Consider the following 21,150-nt stretch of genomic DNA (forward strand, 5'->3'; position numbering starts at 1 on the left):
AACACTCCAGCGACTCTTTACGCTGTAATAAGATCGGTTATATACTCCAGGTGTTTTGTTGTTGTTGTATGGTGAAGTTAGCTGCAGTCTAGTTGGAATTACATGGTATTCAAGTCTGAAATGTTGGCCATGGTTGCAGTGTTCTTTTCGCCTGGAATAAATCTCCAACCTTTCCTGCTCCACAACAACAACCAAAACCATTAAGCTTTCACCTCCATATTTGACTGTTGATATGACTTACCAGTGTCTTCTGTTCTTTCTTTAAATCATTCACTGTCCACAATGTGTGTTTTTGCCATTTACCTAGTTTGTTGCATATAAACAATGCGAACATGCATGTGTCTATTATTAAATATTATGAAAGACATAACAAAGGCAGTGTGGTTTTACATGAAGAAACAGAGAAGAGCCTCCAGGAAGAAGTGAGTGAGTTTCTCAAAGATGCTTAATATATACTTATACTGATAGGATGCGGCGCTCTCACTGCTGCGGCCCAGGTTAAATCTCCGGTCAGGGAATCAACCCCAGCCATTAGGGTTGCACAAGCCTTAGTGCCGGTCCCAAGCCCGGATAAATGGGGAGGGTTGTGTTAGGAAGGGCATCCAGCGTAAAAACATGTGCCAAATCAAACATGTGGATGGTCCGCTGTGGCGACCCCTAATGGGAAAAGCCGAAGGAAAGTTTTTACTGATAATCTGCATAAAAGTGTAACTAATATAAATGAGAAAAAAAATATTTTTACAATTGTTCATGTTAACTGTTACTAGTTATTTGTTAATGTAACAACTTTATTCTTAAAGACACAAGAAATCTTTTAGTTCTGGAGTTTTAGTTTCCAACTAGTTTCCAAATTCTGCTCTGCACTGTTTGTTAGACTTTTACAAGTCCTGTTTAGAGCAATGAAGAGAATGCACTTGACATCTTATTCATATTTCATCATAACGGTGTTGTTACAGCTATGCATGCTGTACATGCTGCAAATACATGATACTCGAGGTTCCATGTTGCAGTTCATTTGCAAAACAAGTCAAAATATTTTATGGGACTGCAGTTAAACTGCAGTAAATAACAGATTTCCCCAAGCCATTGTCGCAAACCTGCTGCTATTCAGTAAACACCAAATTCACAAAGGAAAATCCCACTATGTGTCACACCTGTCAATGTGAGTGCATAGAGTATGCACTCACACTTAGACAGTCTGATATCACTCACAAAGCATTATTTATTTATTTATTTATTTATTTATTTATTTATTTATTTATTTATTATTATATTACATACATACATACATACATACATACATACATACATACATACATACATACATACATACATACATACGTACGTACAACAAAAATATATCTGCAGCTTCAAACATAAAAAAACATTGCTGAAATATGGAATATACCAAATATGAACTAATAACACAAAAATCAGTGATGGGTCCATGTGATGTAAATTGTAGTTTTATAACAGTGTTTTATTCCTTTTACACCACAGCAAATTGCTAATGATAAAAGAACAGTTTTTCGATATCAGTTTATAGTTACAATTAATGTTTGGGAAACGAGTTTGTTCCTGTTAACACATGTTATAGCCAGTTGTGGACAATAAATTTGTTACTGTACTTAAGCAGGTTTTCACATATCTGTACTTTGCTGTAATATTTCCATTTGGGGAGACTTTAACTTCACTACATTTTAAATATCTTTTATTACATTTTAAATAAGTTTTTACTCAACTACATTTAGCAAAATCAGTCGTTCTTTTATATTTATGAGTGGATAAAAACTTCACGGGTCAAGCATGCAGCGAGCCACCAATCAGGGTAGAGCACGCTCTAATTTGAACTTGTTTTTATTGCTACTTCGTGATATCTCCTTATCACAAACATACAGTTCAGTGTCAGTCCAACAACAAGCAGAACCTTTTGATAGAAGCAAATTCTAACTTTAACATAACACCTGTGCACAATTTTATTAAAGTAGTTGAAAAGAAGGTTTTGGGTTCATAATCATTTGAATAGATATCCATGTGTTTGATTCATTAATATCATTCTATTAATAAATTGGTGAGCTTAGAGTAACATTAGAGTCTTTTAACATAAACTAAGTTGATTAAAAGAGTCAACAGTCTTGTGACAAAAAATCATAATGGAACATTATAGCCATAATAAATCATAGTACTTTGGTTACTTAAGTAAATAAGAAAGTAAATAATTGTGTACTTTTACTTAAGTAAAAGTTCAAAGGGAGAACTTTTAGTGGAGTAATAGTTAAACAAGTGTATCTCTACTTTAACTCAAGTACATGGTTTGTGTATCACTGGTTATGGCAGCTGTAATCAGTAATTTCCTTATCAACCTATTTTTTTTAATGCTATCCTAAAGATAATGAGACCCAGACAACACCATGTTTGTTACTGAGACACTATCTCTCACTATATCTCTCTAAAAATCTTATGTATTTTATATAATGATATAATCACAGTCTTCACATCTTTATGTTGAAGAACATTATTGTGAAATTGTTCCACAATTTGTAGAAAGTTTATTTAGTTTTTCACAGATTGGTGATTCTCTTTCCCATCTTTACTCCTGAAAGACTCTGGCTCTGTAAGATACTTATTTTATACCAATCATGTTACTTACCTGTTGCCAATTAACATATTAATTACAAAATGTTCCTCCAGCTGTTCCTTTTAAGTGACATTTACTTTGCACCTTTTTATTTCCTGGTCCTAATTGTTTTTCAAATAAGGATTGAATGAATGGATGAAATATGAGTTCTGCTTTTATTTACATTTTACACAGTGTCACAACTTCTTGTGAATAAGGGTTGTATGTATCATATGATATATCCTCTACAGTCCTTTATATCCCTGTTTAGTATATCATATATTTGTAATAAACAGTATAATACTATAATATTTTCTGGCCACTTTATTAGACTAAACATTCTTCTGATATGCATTTTAGGCATTAAAAAAGGAATAGACCACATTTAAATATTATTTAGAACATGTTATATTACTGTTAATAGTAGTAATTAGTAATTACTAATACTAGTTAGTAATCTAACTTACAGTAATTTGGCTGCTTATCAAGCAACTCATAGCGATAATACATACCTGTACCTGACACTGGTACATTGAATTGATTCATTGTTAAGTTTTTTTGTTAGTTCATGTTTTTTGTTTTACCTACTGTGCTTATACAAAAAGACCTTATAGTGACCTTAAAGTGCTTATACACTGATCACATTTCAGTGAACATGATGGTTAATAAAATGTTAACGTGGATGTAATCATCATTTTAAAGTCTAGCTAATTAAAAAGACTGTTTGGTCTACAGTGCATGAAGCTTATTCATGTGTTGAATAAACTGAATGCAATTTTATTTACATTTATGGCATTTAGCAGATGCCCTTATTCAGAGAGACATACAAAGTGCATATCTCTATCAAAGTCTCTATTAATTAATAAATCAACACTGGTTCACTAGGTTGCAAACTTAGGATACCACCAGCCTAAAATTCCGTTGGGACTAATTATAGCAAACATTTTTTTTAATTTCTTCTTACAGACATTGTCAGAAAGCAGCTTTACAGAAATCTCGGGCTAGATTTTAAGTTAGAGCTTAACTACGCATGCCATATACTGATAGGTTTCTTTTTTTGACACTGGTTCCTCTCTCGATAATGCTGACTTTAGGAAGAAACTTCTCCAGGAAGAAATCTCTGAGACAAAATGAGGAAGAAAGCTTGAGAGGAAACAGTCTCAAAAAGGGAACCTGTCCTCTTCTGTAGGAAAAACAGACAAGTTAGTGGGATTATAAAGCATTACCTTTGTACAATGGCATGTACATGTGTACATGTGCTGTGTGCATGAGCATACCGTGAACTTGAGCAAGGCACAATCTTTATGATTACAGAAGCAGTTCTTAGGTACATGTCTACATTATCCACAGGATTATTATTGGGAAAAGGGTAGCTCAGTGGTTACAATGATAAACATCTAACCATTTACATTTACATTTGCGGCATTTAGCAGACGCCCTTATCCAGAGCGACGTACAAAATTGCTTTGAGTCTCTAGCAATGAATAAATCTACACTGGTACGCAAGATTACAAACTTAATATAAATATAACTCTTGAATTCTACAAAGCAAGTTTTTCAGGAAGAGGTAGGTCTTTAATTGTCGCTTGAAGATAGTCAGGGACTCTGCTGTACGGACATCTAGGGGAAGTTCATTCCACCCCCTCGGTGCCAAAGTCTAACCAGAAGGTCATGAGTTCAATCCCACCACCAAGAGGCAACTGCTGGGACTTTGAGCAAAGCCTTGATCCTGAACTGCACAGTTGTGCGAATGAGACAATTGTAAGTAGCTCTGAATATGGGTGTCCTCCAAATTCTGTATATGTATTATTTGTAATTCATCATCCATTCATCTTCTCCCGCTTATCCGTAATTTGGGTCACGGGGGCAGCAGTCTAAGCAGATTCCCCAGACACTTCTCCGTGTCCAGGGATCAGGCTGTCAAGGCCCCCGCCTTCGACTGCTGCCCAATCCTCTCAGCACCGGTCCCTTACGGTCCCTCCTGCAGGTGGTTAGACCCACGGGAAGGCGGCCCCACGTCGCTCCGACGTCACGGTCCTTGGTTTATTTTTCTCTTAAGGGTCCCCTGGAGCATAGAGGGTTAAGGGCCTTGCTCAAGGGCCCAAGAGTGGCAGCTTGGCGATACCGGGGCTTGAACCCCCCGACATTCCGATCGGTAACCCAGTGCCTTAACCGCTGGAGCCACCACTTATTTGTAATGAATATTGTAAATGTAACTAGCCTCCAAAAGCTGGTTATAATCCACCAGTCAGCTGGAGTTAATAAAGTTGAAAATGGATTTGGTTTGTTTCTTGAATAAGAGCGAAAATACGAATGTATATACCGACGCATTTTGATTGGCTGCGCTCTCCGGAATTCAGCTTCGTAATTGGCTGCGCTTTTTGAGGGGGGCTGTGCAGTCGCGCGTTCGCTGCATTCTTAGGACGTAACCGTTATGTGCGATTTCATTTCCGGGTTGCGTCGGTGGGCGGGGACAGAGTTTCCTCAGGCTCCTCCCCCTCCAACAAGCAGCGGCTCTTCAGCTCGAGCCGAATCAGAGCACCGCGTATTAAACCCCCGGCTCGTCTATTCGCCTCATTGCCGCTCACAGGAGGAGTGAGGACGCACTGGGAATTTATATATCACCCTTTTTTTGGATTCGAAGCTTCCAGAAAGGTGGTCAAACTCGTTGAAAGGTTTCACGGAGGGTTTTTTTCCCTCCTCCTCCTCCAGGGAACGAGAGCCTCACATCTTCACCGGGACTCAGCCAGGCTAACGGCCCTGAACGCGTCTCCTCTCCTGACCGAGGAAGCTTCATTGACCGGACACACCGAGTGATAACACGAAAAGCGGGCTGGGGTTTCCGGTTTTTATTCGGTTTTTTTTTGCAAGCTGAAGGACATTTTTGGTCGCCAGGACGCGCTATAAGGAGGCGAAAATGCCACTTTGTCAACATCTGTAAGCTTTTCTGATGAGCCACAGTCCACGCTGCTTCCTGCGAAGGATTCACATATAAAAAGGTAATGAACAGCTTCAACAGAAATATGACATTCACCAACAATGCTTTTCAGGTTCCTAAAAAACAAACAAACTCTTTATTCTTCATTAGTGAACAATTAGTGTCTCCCTGAGCTTTTCTACCAATACAACCCCCACACTTCTCAACTCTGATCTTCATTTTCGTTCCTATTAAATAGTCCACAAGCTCCTAAAGATCTGTTAAGTATCAAGTTGACGGTGTTATCAGGCTTTAACTATGTCATGGCAGGTTAAAGAGCTTCCTAATAGCCTTAACAGATCGATGTCAGGGGCTGTGACATCAAAACACCCTGGCCTTGGAGTTATGACGTCATCAAGGTTACATTGAGACTGTCAGGAAGTTGTCGGTCAGACTCACGACATGTGACAGCTGCTGCCACGACTCTGGGTTTGATCACGTTATGTGGGGTTTTTTGACGTTTATTTTGAGGATTCAGTACAGTTTTGAACGTTTAGTCAAGCAGAAGAAAAGATGCTCTTTCAGCTCAGCAATCGGCCGCATGTCCATTAGTGGATTATAGAGTGCAGGCAAGATCTGATCCGGACAAATCCACATTTAAAATGAGGAAAACAGAAAGGTGTTTTTAGAGAACGATGCTTACGGTTCATCAGTTTTTTCTTTTACTTTACTCAGCCCACAAAAAGAAAACCTTTACTCCTGATTAGAAGTGCAGCAATCAGACCTGTTTGGGATCGTGATCGGATTGAGTTTATTTACAAGGGAGTAAATAATAACAATTGAGGTTACAATCTGAATAGTTTGCACTACAATTATTAATTTAAATTCAGTTTTTCTGTAGTTCTGTTTCTATAGTACTCTAAATGGTGGATATTATCCAAAGCAGCTTTACAAAAATATATTGTGAATAGAAATTTCAGTGCCATAAATTAAGTCCCTGTAAATTATAGGGCAATGTAAAATAGTGGCAAGAAAGAGTTTGCTGAAATGACACGAGGACAAAACCTTGAGACGAACCATTCTCAGAACCATACTCATCTCAGACACCGAATGTCCATTCATTATAGTTCCATCATTGGTGAGGTTATCATCTGTTCCCTGATGGAAACTTGAGTACAAAACTGTTCATGGTAACAGCAGCCCAGCAGACTGTTTCTTTTAATTACAGTCCAAATCCATCTTCTTGAGTCCTTAATCCTCTACAGTAACCTCATGGATCTTTAGGCTGTTCATGTGGAACCATCAGCTGCAGCAAACAGTTTCCAGTTAAAGAGAACTCTAAACAGGTGTTGGGCATCTGGAAGCAGGTCTGAAGAACAGTGTGGAATAATGGATGATCAAACGGATTATTGTTATTGAAGAAAAAGTATTTGTCTGATGTGGACAATGATTTGTCAGTTTGTCTTTATTCAATCATTTAAAAATGAAAGAAGTCCGTTTTTCTTTTCCAAGACTTTGGAAAGCTTGAGTACCTTTACAATGTCTTTTTTTACAAAGGAACATTAGGCCTGCCTCAGATTCACAACACGGTTGGTGTGGATCTAAATCTAATGCTCATGTGGTATATGGGGCTGTAGCAGATTGAGCGGGATCGTCACGTATTTAATTGCTGCCTTAAGAGTAGAAATTGTATCGAAGTTGCACATCAACAGATGTTTTCATAATCAGAAGCGCACAAACACACACACACACACACACACACACACACACATTAGACGTGAATGGACCTGCAAACTGACAAAAATCATGCCATATGATTCACAACAAGGTCGTTTACTATACGTTCACAAGAAATTTAAGCTTTCGGCTGTAGAGCGATTTTTCGCCTGACTTTTCTTCAGTTCCCCACCCAGGAAGCGAACTCCTATTGACCTTCAATTCCTAATAGTCAGAGGGGCTATACGGTGGTCAAGCACTCGCTTATTTACCATAGTGTCTGTTAATGCTAATAGCTCAGGATCTTCACGTTCGTTATCGCTCACTGTTTGCTTTTCTCTCATCAGGATGGAGCGAACACTCTGTACTCTGGGAGAATGCTTTCAAAACGTGCGCCTGTTGTTTCGAGGGAATTGATCCGCAATGTATGACACGGGTGCAAACGTGGCACTGGATTCGACGCCTCTTCTTAAAAACATAAACATGTCACCGGTGTAATAAACAAATTCTCAGGGGGCAACGTTTCACCAGACCGCCGTTTTTTAAGTCCGGCCCCTCAGCCTGTAAAGCCCAGGAATCATATTCCACAAAAACAAACTCCGTGCTGTGTGTTAGTGTATATATGTGTGTGTGTGTGTGTGTGTGTGTGTGTGTGTGTGTATTGAGGTCTGAATAGCAGAATCACTGAAGTGTTTGTATTGAGGACGTGTGCAAAATTTTATGACCACAGCAGATCTGCAAAACTGTGAGCATCAGCGAGAGTGTATGAGCTTGTGTACACCAGTAGTTATCTCAGAGAGCGTGTGTAAACTTTCGAGTTTTTAATAATAAACGAGTCTTTAATAAGCCGTGTGTGGGGTCTTTGCAGGTCTGTGGTTTTGCGAGTGGCCACAGAACAATAGCGCTATTCTATAGGATTCGGCTTTGGCCGAGGAGGCACAGGGGCCGACGCGCACACACGCACGCACACACACACACACACACACACACACACACACACACACACACACACACACACACAGGGCAGATGGAAAGGATCGAGTTCCTAACGGCACCTGGCTTCACCGTACAGGCCAGCTCACTATTCCCGGACACGGCGTTAGAGAAGGAGGTAAGAACCGGATTCCACGTCTATCAGAACAGCCGATCGAGTGCCCTCAAGGGTCACAGAGTTAATGAGAGAGACATGAGAGCGAGCGGCCATAAGTCCAGGATCGGCATCTGAAAGCGACTTTTGTAACAGATTTCTCAAAGTCATGCCTATAAGCCTCAGTTTGTGAAAAATGGTGCCGATGGTGTGGATAACACAAGGTAGATCTTGAAAATCTTTCTTTTTTCTCAAAGCCATGAGACGGAAGTAGCGAAGCACAAATGGGCTTTTGAGCAACGCATCACATGTTCTTCTGATAAATGGATAAATGCGCCTCGACGACTCGCTCGGTATACATTTCAGAGCTGGAGCCTTTTGCTGGCCACAATGCTCACTGGAAAATGTGTTTCTCACTTCCTTTACTGAGAGGGAAGTTACATCAGTGGTTACAAATCTTTGATTACTGTAGCAGAGAACTGTAATGTCAGGCAGCATGTAACTATTTCTGAATTATTAAGAAATACAGAGGAAATGATATTTTGGTTTCACAGTCCAGCTGAAAAGTCTTTCTGATTAAGGAGACAGATTGTGTTATACATACGCACAAAGCGGAAATGCTAAGTGTGACTCACTACACAAAAACAACCTGATTCAGCGTCTTCCACCCGGGAGGAGTTAAATCAAAAGTCCAGGCAGGTAAGGTAAGGTTTGAGCTGATCCAGCTCCTCTTAACTATGAGAACTCAGGCCAAAAGTCCAGAGGGTATAGTCACAGTTGAGCCACTTTTCTGTGAGGAGTTGACCCAAGAGTCCAAGGGGTGGATTCTAAACTGCGCTAATTTTTCCGACCTGTAAGGAGCAAAACTGAGGGTGTGAAGTTTGAGATGATCCAGCTCCTCTTAACTATGAGAAGTCAGGCCAATAGTCCAGGGTGGTATAGTCACCAAATGTCCAAGGGATGGAGTCTGCCATGATTTAGTTCCTCCTGGCTGCTAGGATTTGAAGGCAAAAGTCCAGGAGTGAAGAGGGTGGGTTATTGTGTTTCAGGTTGGAGTTTGGATTGGAGATATTTTATCTTCATCACAGAATCTTCAAACAAATGTTCCTCTAAGTATAGTTACACTCGATGTTGTAAAAAAAAACAACAAAAAACTGTTAACACTTCTGCTATTACAACTACAAACAATGGTTTTCACATCAGCTTCTCTTTTCTCTCTCTCTCTCTCTCTCTCTCTCTCTCTCTCTCTCTCTCTCACACACACACACGCCCCCCCCCCCCCCCCCCCATAGTGTATATGGCAAGCGTTGACACCAGAGATTCCTTCTACAAATGTGCACTATATATATCTTTTTCCACAGAAAATTGATACCGATGTATTAGATATTATACTGAGGATGTTACCATGAACCTGGGATTTTAACGACAGCCAGAGTCCATTATTTAGATTTGGGTACTATGGTATAGAAGACATAGAATCATCTTGTTAAGTGAATGTGTATAAGCAATGTGAAAGCTGCAAGGCTTTAAGTGCAATATTCAGTGCAGTTGTTTGACAGAAAAGTCTCGTTTCCCTGGAAATAAAGGAGTATTCACAGCACCTTACATTCCGGAGGTCTTTCTCTTCAGACCCCAGTCGTCTTTCTGTAATGGAAACTTCCACAAACATCTTCCTCCTCAATCTGTGCCGTGCACCTGCTGCTCTGTAATTAAATTAAAGCTCATTAGTGCTGATTTGATCTCCAGCATGTTGCAGTGTTGCACACCATCCATCATCCGCTGAGATATTATTATTTATTATTGTTTTTAATCCGGTCCTTCACCTCGAGGTGGAAATTGGCAGGAATGACGACCCAAGTGTTTAAATGTTGCTTTGTTTTTTATGGAATGACATTTATTTGTATTGAGCAGCAGTTCGGATTAAAATTACCGTATTTTTCGGACTATAAGCCGCTACTTTTTCCCCACGTTTTGAACCCCGCGGCTTAAACAACGAAGCGGCTTATTTATGAATTTTTCCTGGGTTTTTCCCGGTTTCACAAACTTCAAGCCAAAAAACTGAGCCCCATAACATTAGACCAATGAAATTTCCGAACGGAAAACGCACCTCACCTGTGTTCTGAGCTGCACGGCACCGGGAGAAAAAACATTTATTTTTTATTTTTTAAACGCACGAAGATGCCAAAAGATAAACTCCCGAGAAAAAATAGTTGTGAAAGGAAGGAGGAAGACAGTGAACAATGACTTTCTTGGTAGGCTACTGTTTAGATACAAGCCGTTGTAGCGCGTTGAGTCTGGGTGAAGGGAGAGCTCGCTAACTCCAGTTGCAACTAAAATCATATAAGCACAGACAGGTTTCCAAAACTTGTGCTTTTTTATTTTACTTGGCAACAACGTTACGGGTTGGTCAAAGAAACTTAGAAATGAGCATCAGAAAATAATAAGGACATATTCCTCGGTCTTGCACACATGCAGTAATACCGGAAAAATCAGGCGGCAGGCTATTCCCAAAATACCGCTCTGCTCTTAAAGGAGCCACAACATATTTCACCCGTTACACCGTGTAACAGACACTGTCGTTAAAGCCTGTGTAAAGTTCATTAGTTTCAATGTAGACAGCTTATAGACAGGTGCAGCTTAATTATGTTTAAAATAAAAATCTTTGTCAGTGGGTGCGGCTTATATATGGGTGCGCTTAATAGTCCGGAAATTACAGTAAACTCCTGATTCTGGTTCTTGAATGGCCTACATTCCAGAACAGTGTACATGTGATCTTTGTTTTCTGTAGAATTGCTGGTTAGCTTTATATTGTCTATACAAAAGTATTGGGACACCTGTTTTTTTTTTTTCACTTTTGGGACGAATTGTAATGCCAACTCACCTACATCAGTACCTGCCTTTACTAACATCCATGTAGCTGAATGAGCACAAATCTCCACAAGCACACTCCAAAATCTAGTGGAACATCTTTCTAGACGAGTGGAGGTTTTTTAAAATGTGTACGTGTGAAATGTGATATAAAAAAAAAAGCACTTACCAATCTTATGGTTAGATGTCCACAAACCATTGACGATATAGTTTACCTAAACATCAGCTAGACTTTTTTTTAACAGGATTAGCCCCTTAGGGAGATCTGTGTTATTGTGAGGGTTAAAATGGTGATCTCGTCGCTCTTCACGTACGTATTCCGTCCTGAATTAGAGCAGTTTACAGGGTAAATAATTCCTAGCAGTGTGTGTGTGTGTATGTGTGTGTGTATGTGTGTGTGTGTGTGTGTGTGTGTGTGTGTGTGTGTGTGTTGATTTTTTATCAACGTGTCAGTTGAAAATACACAACATCTAAACCCCATTGACCGAATCGGAAGTAGGGTTTAATTTGTTCTGCTTGTAGAGAAACTCTTACCATTGATTGGAAAGTGATCGATGAGAAGTGTTTGCTTTATGACATTTCTCCTGACAGCTATTAATAGTATCATATTATCTTAAAATGGATTAAGAAATGTTACATTTGTCTTTCTTTTTTTTTTCTCCCTTTTTTTACATGCTACAGTTCATGATATACAACATATTGAGTTGATACAGCCGTTTACTCCCTTTCCAGAAGTGCTTAATTGTATGCCGTTACCGCAGCTCTGTATCACGTATTATGATCTGAACGTTTAACCAACCGCTAGGAAAAAGAAAGCACTCGTGTTGCAGTTACAAATAATAAAAAAAAAATCCCCTCTTGTCTAATAAAAATAAATGACTTTAAACGGAACGGCCTGAAAGATATAGCATTCTCCAATTTTAATTAAATTATGTACATTCTAAAGTTTACAATGAGCCACTTCAGCTGCTTTTTAAAAACATTTTGTGGCTGCACCCATGCAGAAAAAAATTAAAATGGGGACTGTTTGACTGTAAAAGTTTTTTTTTGCATTTCAGTGTTTTGCACGCATGAGGCAGCGTAGGTCGGAACGTTCCAAAACTCCTAGTGATATAGTGAACAATAGTAACAAGCACAGCGGGTAATGAGCAAATCTACAATGCAAATGAGCTGTTAGTAATTTTCCACTAATGCGCCTGTGAGAAAGAAAGGGTCGGGTGCTTTTAGTTAGGATGAGCCTGAGCATTTTTACATTCAAGGCATTTGGCAGCCGCCGTTACCCAGAGCGACCCGCATTTATCCCATTTATACATCTGAGAAGTTGTGGATTGAGGGCCTTGCTCAAGGGGGCAAGCTTGCAATGAAAGTCCATGTTCAAAAGAATATAGACCTTTGCATATTCGAGCATATGTTAAACATGGACAATGTTCCCTGCCACCCTCTACATCTCTATTTCTTTTCCTATCAGCAGTGGCCACTATTACCAAAGAGACTACCGTAATTTCCTGACTATAAAGCGCACCCATATATAAGCTGCACCTATCTACACTAATGAACTTTACACAGGCTTTAACCAAAGACCAACCAAAGGGTGAAATATGTTGCGCTTCCTTTAGGAGCAGAGCGGTATTTTGGGAATAGACTGGCACTGCATTTTTCCGCTATTACTGCGTGTGTTCAAGACCGAGGAATATGTCCTTATTATTTTCTGATGCTCATTTCTAAGTTTCTTTGACTAACCCGTAACGCTGTTGCCAAGAAAAAAAAAAAAAGCACGAGTTTTGGAAACCTGTCTGTGTTTATGATTTCTGTTGCAACTGGAGTTAGCGAGCTCTCCCTTCACCCAGACTCAACGCATTACAACGGCTTGTATCTAAACAGTAGCCGACCAAGAAAGTCATTGTTCACTGTCTTCCTCCTTCCTTTCACAACAATTTTTCTCGGGAGTTTATCTTTTGGCATTGTTTTGCGTTTAAGAAAAAAGTTTTTTCTCCAGAAGGCGTGCAGCTCAGAACACAGGTGAGGTGCGTTTTTTCGTTTCCATTCGGAAATTTTATTGGTCTAATGTTATGGGGATCAGTTTTTTGACTTGAAGTTTGTGAAACCGGGAAAAACCCAGAAAAAATTCATAAATTAGCCGCTTTGTTATTTAAGCCACGGGGTTCAAAACGTGGGAGAAAAGTAACGGCTTATAGTCCGAAAAAATACAGTACTCAGATAATCATAGTACGTCAAAATTGCAAAAAAAATCCCAAAAAAACTGCTACTAATTAATAATAATAACAATACTCTTGGTGGGGTTTGAGGATGGTGGCCCTCAGCTGGTGGTGCTCCAGGCGACCGTCCAGTTTACCTTTGCCTAAAAATAGTGGTGTTGTATTCGTCATTTCAGAGAATTTGAAGACTCGAAAACCACATTAACCAGCCGGATTAGAGCTGTGCGTTTAGCAAGCCATCTGACAAATCTCCTGAGCATAGCAGAGCTGCCGAGGGTTGTCTTCCAAGAAAGCTGGCGAATGCTAACCAAGAAGCTGCAATCTGTGCAGGCAGTGGGGTATTTCTGCTCACACAGCACAGCCCCGCTATGGCACACCGCTCAGACGGCTGGCACTCTGTCACACTATCTGCCCTGATCTAACTAACTACTTCAACTGCTAGCAGGATCTGCATGCTTCCTGTCAGGGTTTCTTGCATCTAACGTTTTGCTAATCTACAATCCTCATTACGACTCCCTCTTCAAACATAAGACGAGGCACGTGAATGCTCGTCGGGAGTTCAAGAATCGGGCCTAGCTAACCGGAATTCATTACCTTCCTCTTCTGCATCTCGTCAGACGCTCCAGCTGAGACACAGCCTCGCCTTTTCTCCTTGTTCCCTCCTCTTCCTCCTCCTTCTCCTCAGCATGTCGTTCTCAGGAGAGTCTCAGTCATATTAACTGAAAAATAATTGAGCCTTCAAGTGTAGAGGAGCTAAATAGTGAATGCTAATTATCTGATCAGTGGCACTTGAGACACGGATCTAAACGTGCAGTGCATGATAGGTCTTCATTTGAAAACACAAAAGAATAACAACAAAGCGAATCGCGCACCTTCAAGCGAATCGGCTGGGGACCTAACGGCATTAAGTCTCTGTAGATTTGCGCCGCCGCGATTCCGACTCGGGATCAGGAAAGATTGAAACTTTGCAAAGTCATACGTGTATAGTGAAGACATGAAGTAAAGGTTCCTGCACCGAGATGCAAGAACTTTGAGGATGGATTTGGACTGTAATTAATCACCAGTCTACTGCAATGGTTCAGGACCACAGGTTGCATAAACAGTTCTTCATTTAAGCACCGATTACTATACACCTCAACACTGGAAGTGTAATGAATGGACATTTGGTGCCACCTAGATGAGGATGGGGTTCTCTTTTGAGTCTGGTTCCCTTTCCAGATTTTTTCCTCACACCATCTCATTGGCCCTCTGTGTCCAGTGTGTCCACTCTGTGTCCACTGAGGCTCACACATTAGGGATAAACTATTATAAGGAAAAACGTACAGGCAATAAAATTGCACATTCTTTCATACAACCTTTTCTGTGTACAGCTGCTTTGAGACAATGTCTATTGAATTTAGTTTATAAGCTACACCGATCATGTATGTCCACTTTGTCCTAGACGGGCTTTCTGTTACGGGGTTCGAAACACAATTAATCAAGAATTTCTGAGAAATGTTTGTAGAGAAAGCTTTTTATTTTGAAGAATCCTTCGGAGCCCTTAGCATGGTCAACGTTTATCACATTATTCTGTCCATCATGAATGATAAAGATAGGAAGGAAGGTAATAGGAGAGGAAGCAATGGAACGTAACATAATGTTGCAGATGACGAAGCCAAATGGTTTTCAGTGCACACCGAATCCCCTGTTCAGGGAAACGGATTTATAATTTAGGACGAGTCCAGAGGGAGGGAGCGGTGAACGTTTTGCGGAGTTGAAGCCAGATTTTTTTTAAAAGCAACGAGGGTAGATGGTAATGGATGGAAATGTATCTGGATCTGTACTTTAACAAAGTCAGCAGTGAGGCATATGTCCTGCCGGAGTGTGAAGTGTTGTATACAGGGTTCCTACACATTTTGGAACAGTATGAAAAGTATGATATTTCAATGATTTGGTGATATCAAATTTAGAATTTGTAAAAAAAACCAAAAAAAACCCCCAAAAGCTGCACTAATTCATTTGCATTTGAAAACGCCGTTTTCATAAATGCCCTTGTGGATTAATGAGCACAAATCTTCACAGGCACACTTCAGAATCTAGTGGAACATCTTCCCAGAAGAGTGGAGGATATTATAACATTGGAATTGGATTTTCCAAAAAAAAACATGTGAATCTTATGATCAGGGGTCCACAAATTTCTGTCCATGAGTTTAAGTAAGTCTGTCTGAGGGCATGGTATCTATCGTCATGAGTGCGCGCGCGCACACACACACACACACACACACACACACACACACTCACTCTCTCTCGCACAAAGAAAATTCGAATTTGATCATAATGACTGCATTAGAATAACTTCAGGTTGATATTCAGATATACATTCTGAATTTGTACCGCAGTAAGAAACAATAACTTTATTCAGCAGAAGCATTTAAAGTCACACTTCTGACTCTTTGTCTTTGCTCAATCGATGCTGATATGAATTATTTTCTGAAAAACATTTCCCCCATTATATGCTAATTTTGTGTTGACAAACTCCCCTTTCACACATCCAGTGTGTTTTAATTATGTCTAGAATCTAATCGCACTTTGGAAAAAGTTCTTAGTCTTTTAAAAACAGAAGGAGGATCTCAGCCGTCAGTCAAACAAGGAGGCGGGTAGTAAACAGCAAGTCCTGATTAATGAAAGCTCACATTTCGTTCTAGTCCTTTTAATTAAAATGGCGCTTCACTTTGACTGATCAGGACATCGGTGTATATTTATTTTTTGGTGCCTGAGGAAGATTATATCGAGTCACCTCCTTTAATGAAAAAACATTTCTCTGCAAGCATCTTCTGACACTTTGAATTTTTTTAGGGCTTGATTAAAGCTAAACGCTTGTCCGACTCGCAGCTTGTCCTCGTTTATGCATTAAACTTGGAGCAACTTCATTTGGAGATGTAGCAAGTCCCTAAACACTGATTCTGTATAAACAGCTCCATTACATTGACTTAAAAGGGAAAAGTAGCTCCAGTTTGACTAACGAAACGAGTAACAGAGATAAAAACAGCATCAGTTCGTTTTCTATGTTTATCTGTCCGTTTATGCAAAACGTGTTAAACGCATTAATAAAATTAAGCAGTGTTTTTGCTACGTATCAAATAAATGATCACACAAGTCATTGGCTTCTCTGTGAAAAAAAGTGCCAATAATTGTCTCTTTTTTGTTTTTTTCTTGCTTTTAGAACGACGCAGAACCCAATTTTCTTGAAAACGAACAGGCGTGGAGTTTCACATGTCGAGTTCAGTGTAACATGTGCCGCTAGGTTGAGCTCATTTGTCACATCGCCTGCTGTTCCACTCGCGTCACTTTACTTGCACACCTTATTGAGAATAAACAGGTGACGAGCAGTCAACACTTTCGGTGTGAAAAGCTCTTAATGCATAAGAAATCTTTTTTTCTTTCTTCATTTAATTAGCTGTTTAAAACCATTCAAGGACTAGGAAAATTACACAATTGCAGTCTCGATCGGCTAATTGAACAGTTTGTTTTACATCATCCATCAGTGGAGAGGGATCATCATGGCAGCACCTCTAGGCAGATCATTTTGAACCATTTTTATTATTTGGAGAGATCAAGACTAGGAAAAGACTAGGCAATGTTTTTGAGATGCTTTTCTGCTCAACGCGGTTGCAAAGAGTGGTTCCGTGCTAGCTCAGACTAGTCCGACTATTCTCCCGTAACCTCTCCACTCCGCCGATCTACCGCTCACCGGATGTTTTTTGTTTTCTGCGCCATTCTGGATAAACTCTAGAGGCCCTTGCGCAATATAAAAATTCAGATCCGCCATTTCAGCAACACTCAAATCAACACATCCGGTGCCAGAAACCAGTCACCGGACTGACTTTTTTTTTTCCACCTTTCTGATGTTTCAGGCTTATGACCTGCATCTATGTGCTATTATGCACTGCGTTGTTGGCTGATTAGTTAATCGCAAGAATTAGAACCGCCATGGGTGGTTCCTTGAAATTCCGGAGTAAGAACGGGAGCTTTGAGGATGGATTTGGACTGTAGTTAATGTAGTTAATGACTCAGGACTACAGTTTGTTTCTGATCACCATCACTGCACCTCGCAACATCATACATCTTCAATAAATGGACATTCTGTGCAACCCAGATGAGGATGGGTTCTCTCTTGTGTCTGGTTCCTCTCAAGGTTTTTCCTTATGCCGTCTCGGGGAGTTTTTCCTTGCCACAGACGCCATGTCTGCTCGATAGCCTCCTGTGAGTTTCGTCATACTCCGTGCATGCGTGTGTGCGTACACCAGAGATGGAGACGAGAGGATCTACAGCACTCCTAGTGTTCTCTTGTTACCGGTAGAGCTCCTTCTAAATGGGTCGTCGCTAGCCAAGAGGGAACAGAGCCAGCCTTGTCAGAGAAAACAGCCGAGCCACTAACAGCAAATGTAACACGAAACCACTAGCTAACAGGCTAACACCTGAGCCCTTAAATCCAGAAGCATCATGGGTATAATGGGGATCTTTTTTCGAATTAACTCAGTCAGGCGTTTCTGCCCCCTGCTTTTTTTACGCAGCATGCAGGGATAGACAGTGTTAGTCAGCAGAATAGAGGATTTCAAGGGCATATAACGGCTATAACGATGTTTTAGGGCTGTAATAATGAAATACCCACATTTCGGTGTAATTCGATGCCCTTTAAAAGGTGAAAGTAATACTAGTTACGGATAGACAATACAATAGATCATCATTTGACCTGATTCACGATGCAAGATATACATAGACACGAGTCCCCTCTAATAGTATTGGAACAGCCCAGCCACAGTGTGAAAGCTTCACCCTGATTTCTATGGAGGTTGATAGTGATTATTTTTATTATTATTATTTTATTTTTTTTCTCAGCTTTCACTAGGTTTCGGTCAACAACTGTGGTTGTTTATTGTAGCTGACCTGATACATGTGTGTTTGTTAGCACCCCAGTGGATTTTCAGGACAGCTTTTTGTACTGTTTTTGCACATTGCTTTTCTTTGTTTTTATTTCCTCCATAGACGGCGCTCTAGTCTTCATGTAGGTTTATCCTTTTTTCTTCATTTACATTTATGGCATTTAGCAGATGCCTTTATACAGACCGACATGCAAAACTGCTTTGAATAATATATATATATAAATAATATAGTGTGTTTCAGGAAGAAGTAGGTCTTCACCTGCCATTTTTTCCAAATTGAAAGTGACTCAGCTGTTTGGAAATCTAGAGGAAGTTCATTCCACCAACTCGTTGCCAGAACAGAATACAGTCTTGTATACCTACCCGAGAGCAGGCGGGATCTGAGGGAGTGTGGTGTATCCTCCCTTTTAAGCAGAGCTATCAACTGTTTAAATAATCAGTTTATAAGGCCAGACCACATATACTACGTGCCGTATTGGACACTCCAGACTCACACCCCATCATGTCATCACTGTAAATCAAACATGACCATAAAACACATATTAAAATCTACATTTTAGGCTTTACAAAGTCTTAAATTGGTTGTTCCAGGTTTTAGATCATTGTAAACAGGTCTTAATTTTCCGATGTCCATGTAAGGCCAACTCTAATGCTCAGTCTAAAACAAAGTCTTACATTTGACTTGAAAAAACCTGCATGAACTCTGCTATCATACCCACCTTGATCCTGCAGTAAAAATAGGTACTGATGCTGGCATGGCATTAAAAAAAAAAAACACCTGGTCGAGAAGCTGACACACACCTGTCAGTCATGTGCTCCAGTATTTTTGATTACTTGAAACCGGTGGGTTAAAAACGGTGCATCTGTTTGATACATCTGTGTTAACACTAAGATCCTACATTTATGTGTAAATACCAAGAACGAAAGATTTGGGTTTATCGACTCTGCTTTTAAACTCAAACCCAGATGTCTACAAGTATAGACAATACTGAACATTTCAGTTCACTATGTGCTTTTCTTTGAATATGTGTTCACTGAGCTTTACCACAATCCAGATCTAGTGGTGTTAAAATAAAGGTTGTAAAAGTAGGTCATGAAAAGCAAAACACTCACTATATGCCGCTACTTTTTTCCCACGCTTTGAACCCCGCGGCTTAAACAACGAAGCGGCTAATTTGTGGATTTTTCCTGGGTTTTCCCGGTTTCACAAGACCCATAACATTAGAGCAATGAAATTGCGGAATGGGTTCAGGTGAACCAATGAAACTCTTTATATTAAATCAGACATGCTCCCACTGAATCAGACCGCAGCACATCATAAATATGGATGAGGTTCCTCTGATGTTTGACCTGCTGCTCACTCACTAACTCCAGTTGCAACAGAAATCATATAAGCACAGACAGCTTTTTTATTTTTCTTGGCAACAGTGTTACGGGTTAGTCAAAGAAACTTAGTCAAAGAAATGAGCATCCGAAAATAATAAGGACATATTCCTCGGTCTTGAACACATGCAGTAATACCGGAAAAAATGCGGTGGCAGGCTATTCCCAAAATACCGCTCTGCTCTTAAAGTAGCCACAACATATTTCACCCATTACACTGTGAAACAGACACTGTCTTTCATTAAAGCCTGTGTAAGGTTCATTAGTTTAAGTGTAGACATAAACGGCTTATAGACAGGTGCGGCTTATTTGTGTTCAAAATAAAAATCTTTATCAAATTCAGTGGGTGCGGCTTATATATGGGTGCGATTTAAAGTCTGGAAATTACGGTATATATAAGTATAAACATACATTTATTTATGTTTGGCTGGGTTTTAGAATACATCGACGGAACACGCTTCAGATAACATCCTGGTGTGGTTTAAATCGGATTCAGAACACAAACAATGAATGTAGATATTTATTTTAAACCGTTTAGTTAGGACAAGGCTCAACGCACGCTCATGCTGCTCCAGATCCACTGTCCGCTCAGCAGACAGCATTCATATCGCACATGCTTTCATCACGCCAGTTATCCGTGTTTACAACAGCTCTGAATTCTTAAGCATGTCGAATCATTCACAGGGACTTGCATGGTGAAAAAGTTATGAATGCTGAAGTGGTGATGCTCCGAAAGCAAACAATTATGTTGTTTATTGTCGTTCTGTGTTTTGGGTCCCTGGTGGTCTAGTGGTTAGGATGCGGCGCTCTCACCGGTGCGGCCCGGGTTCGATCCCCGGTCAGGAAACCAACCCCAGCAGCGTAAAAACATGCGCCAAATCAAACATGCGGAGGACTGCTGTGGCGACCCCTGATGTGAGAAGCCGAAAGAAAGTTTTAGTGTCGTTTTGTGTTGCTTTATGTTAATCGACGTTGTCTTATGAAGCACCTTGGTCCTTGTTCCACTGTGTACTGAACCGTATATGGTTAGAATGACAATAAAAGCTCACTTGTTTTGTGTTTAAAAAAACATCAATAGGTCTGTGAACAAGGCACAGACAAAAAGCCTGACTGATTAAATGTCTGACTGTTGGATTGTATTTTACCTTCACACTGAAACGTTCTGGATACGTCCATCCAGAATTTCTCCTCATAGGTATTTTGATTATAAAGTTTGTCTCTATTGGCAGGAGCAACATTTGGAGATCGATTAGTTATGTGGGTTTAGTGCAAGGAGATTTTCTTCAAGCTGTAGTTTTGTTTTTTGTTTTTAAACCAGACTGTTTTGGATCTCATGCAAAAAACTGACAGAGAATTAAAGAGCACCGCATCTTGGTCCTGATGATAGAGCAATATTTACAAACTCTGAGAGTCAGCAGTAGAGA

General features: G+C 40.1%; 1 protein-coding gene across 2 annotated transcripts in view; it reads left to right on the plus strand.

Moving 5' to 3' along the window:
- Positions 1 to 5,091: 5,091 nt before the first annotated feature.
- galnt1 (UDP-N-acetyl-alpha-D-galactosamine:polypeptide N-acetylgalactosaminyltransferase 1) overlaps positions 5,092 to 21,150 on the plus strand; it is a 125,677-nt gene continuing 109,618 nt past the window's right edge. The window contains exon 1 of one of the 2 annotated variants that reach the window (XM_083529960.1): positions 5,092 to 5,616. The gene's annotated coding sequence lies outside the window, so the exon portion shown is untranslated. The remainder of the gene's footprint in view (positions 5,617 to 21,150) is intronic. The other variant, XM_083529961.1, reaches the window with a different exon arrangement.

The sequence above is a fragment of the Silurus aristotelis genome, assembly GCF_946808225.1.
Source record: "Silurus aristotelis genome assembly, chromosome: 25".
Taxonomy (NCBI): Eukaryota; Metazoa; Chordata; class Actinopteri; order Siluriformes; family Siluridae; genus Silurus; species Silurus aristotelis.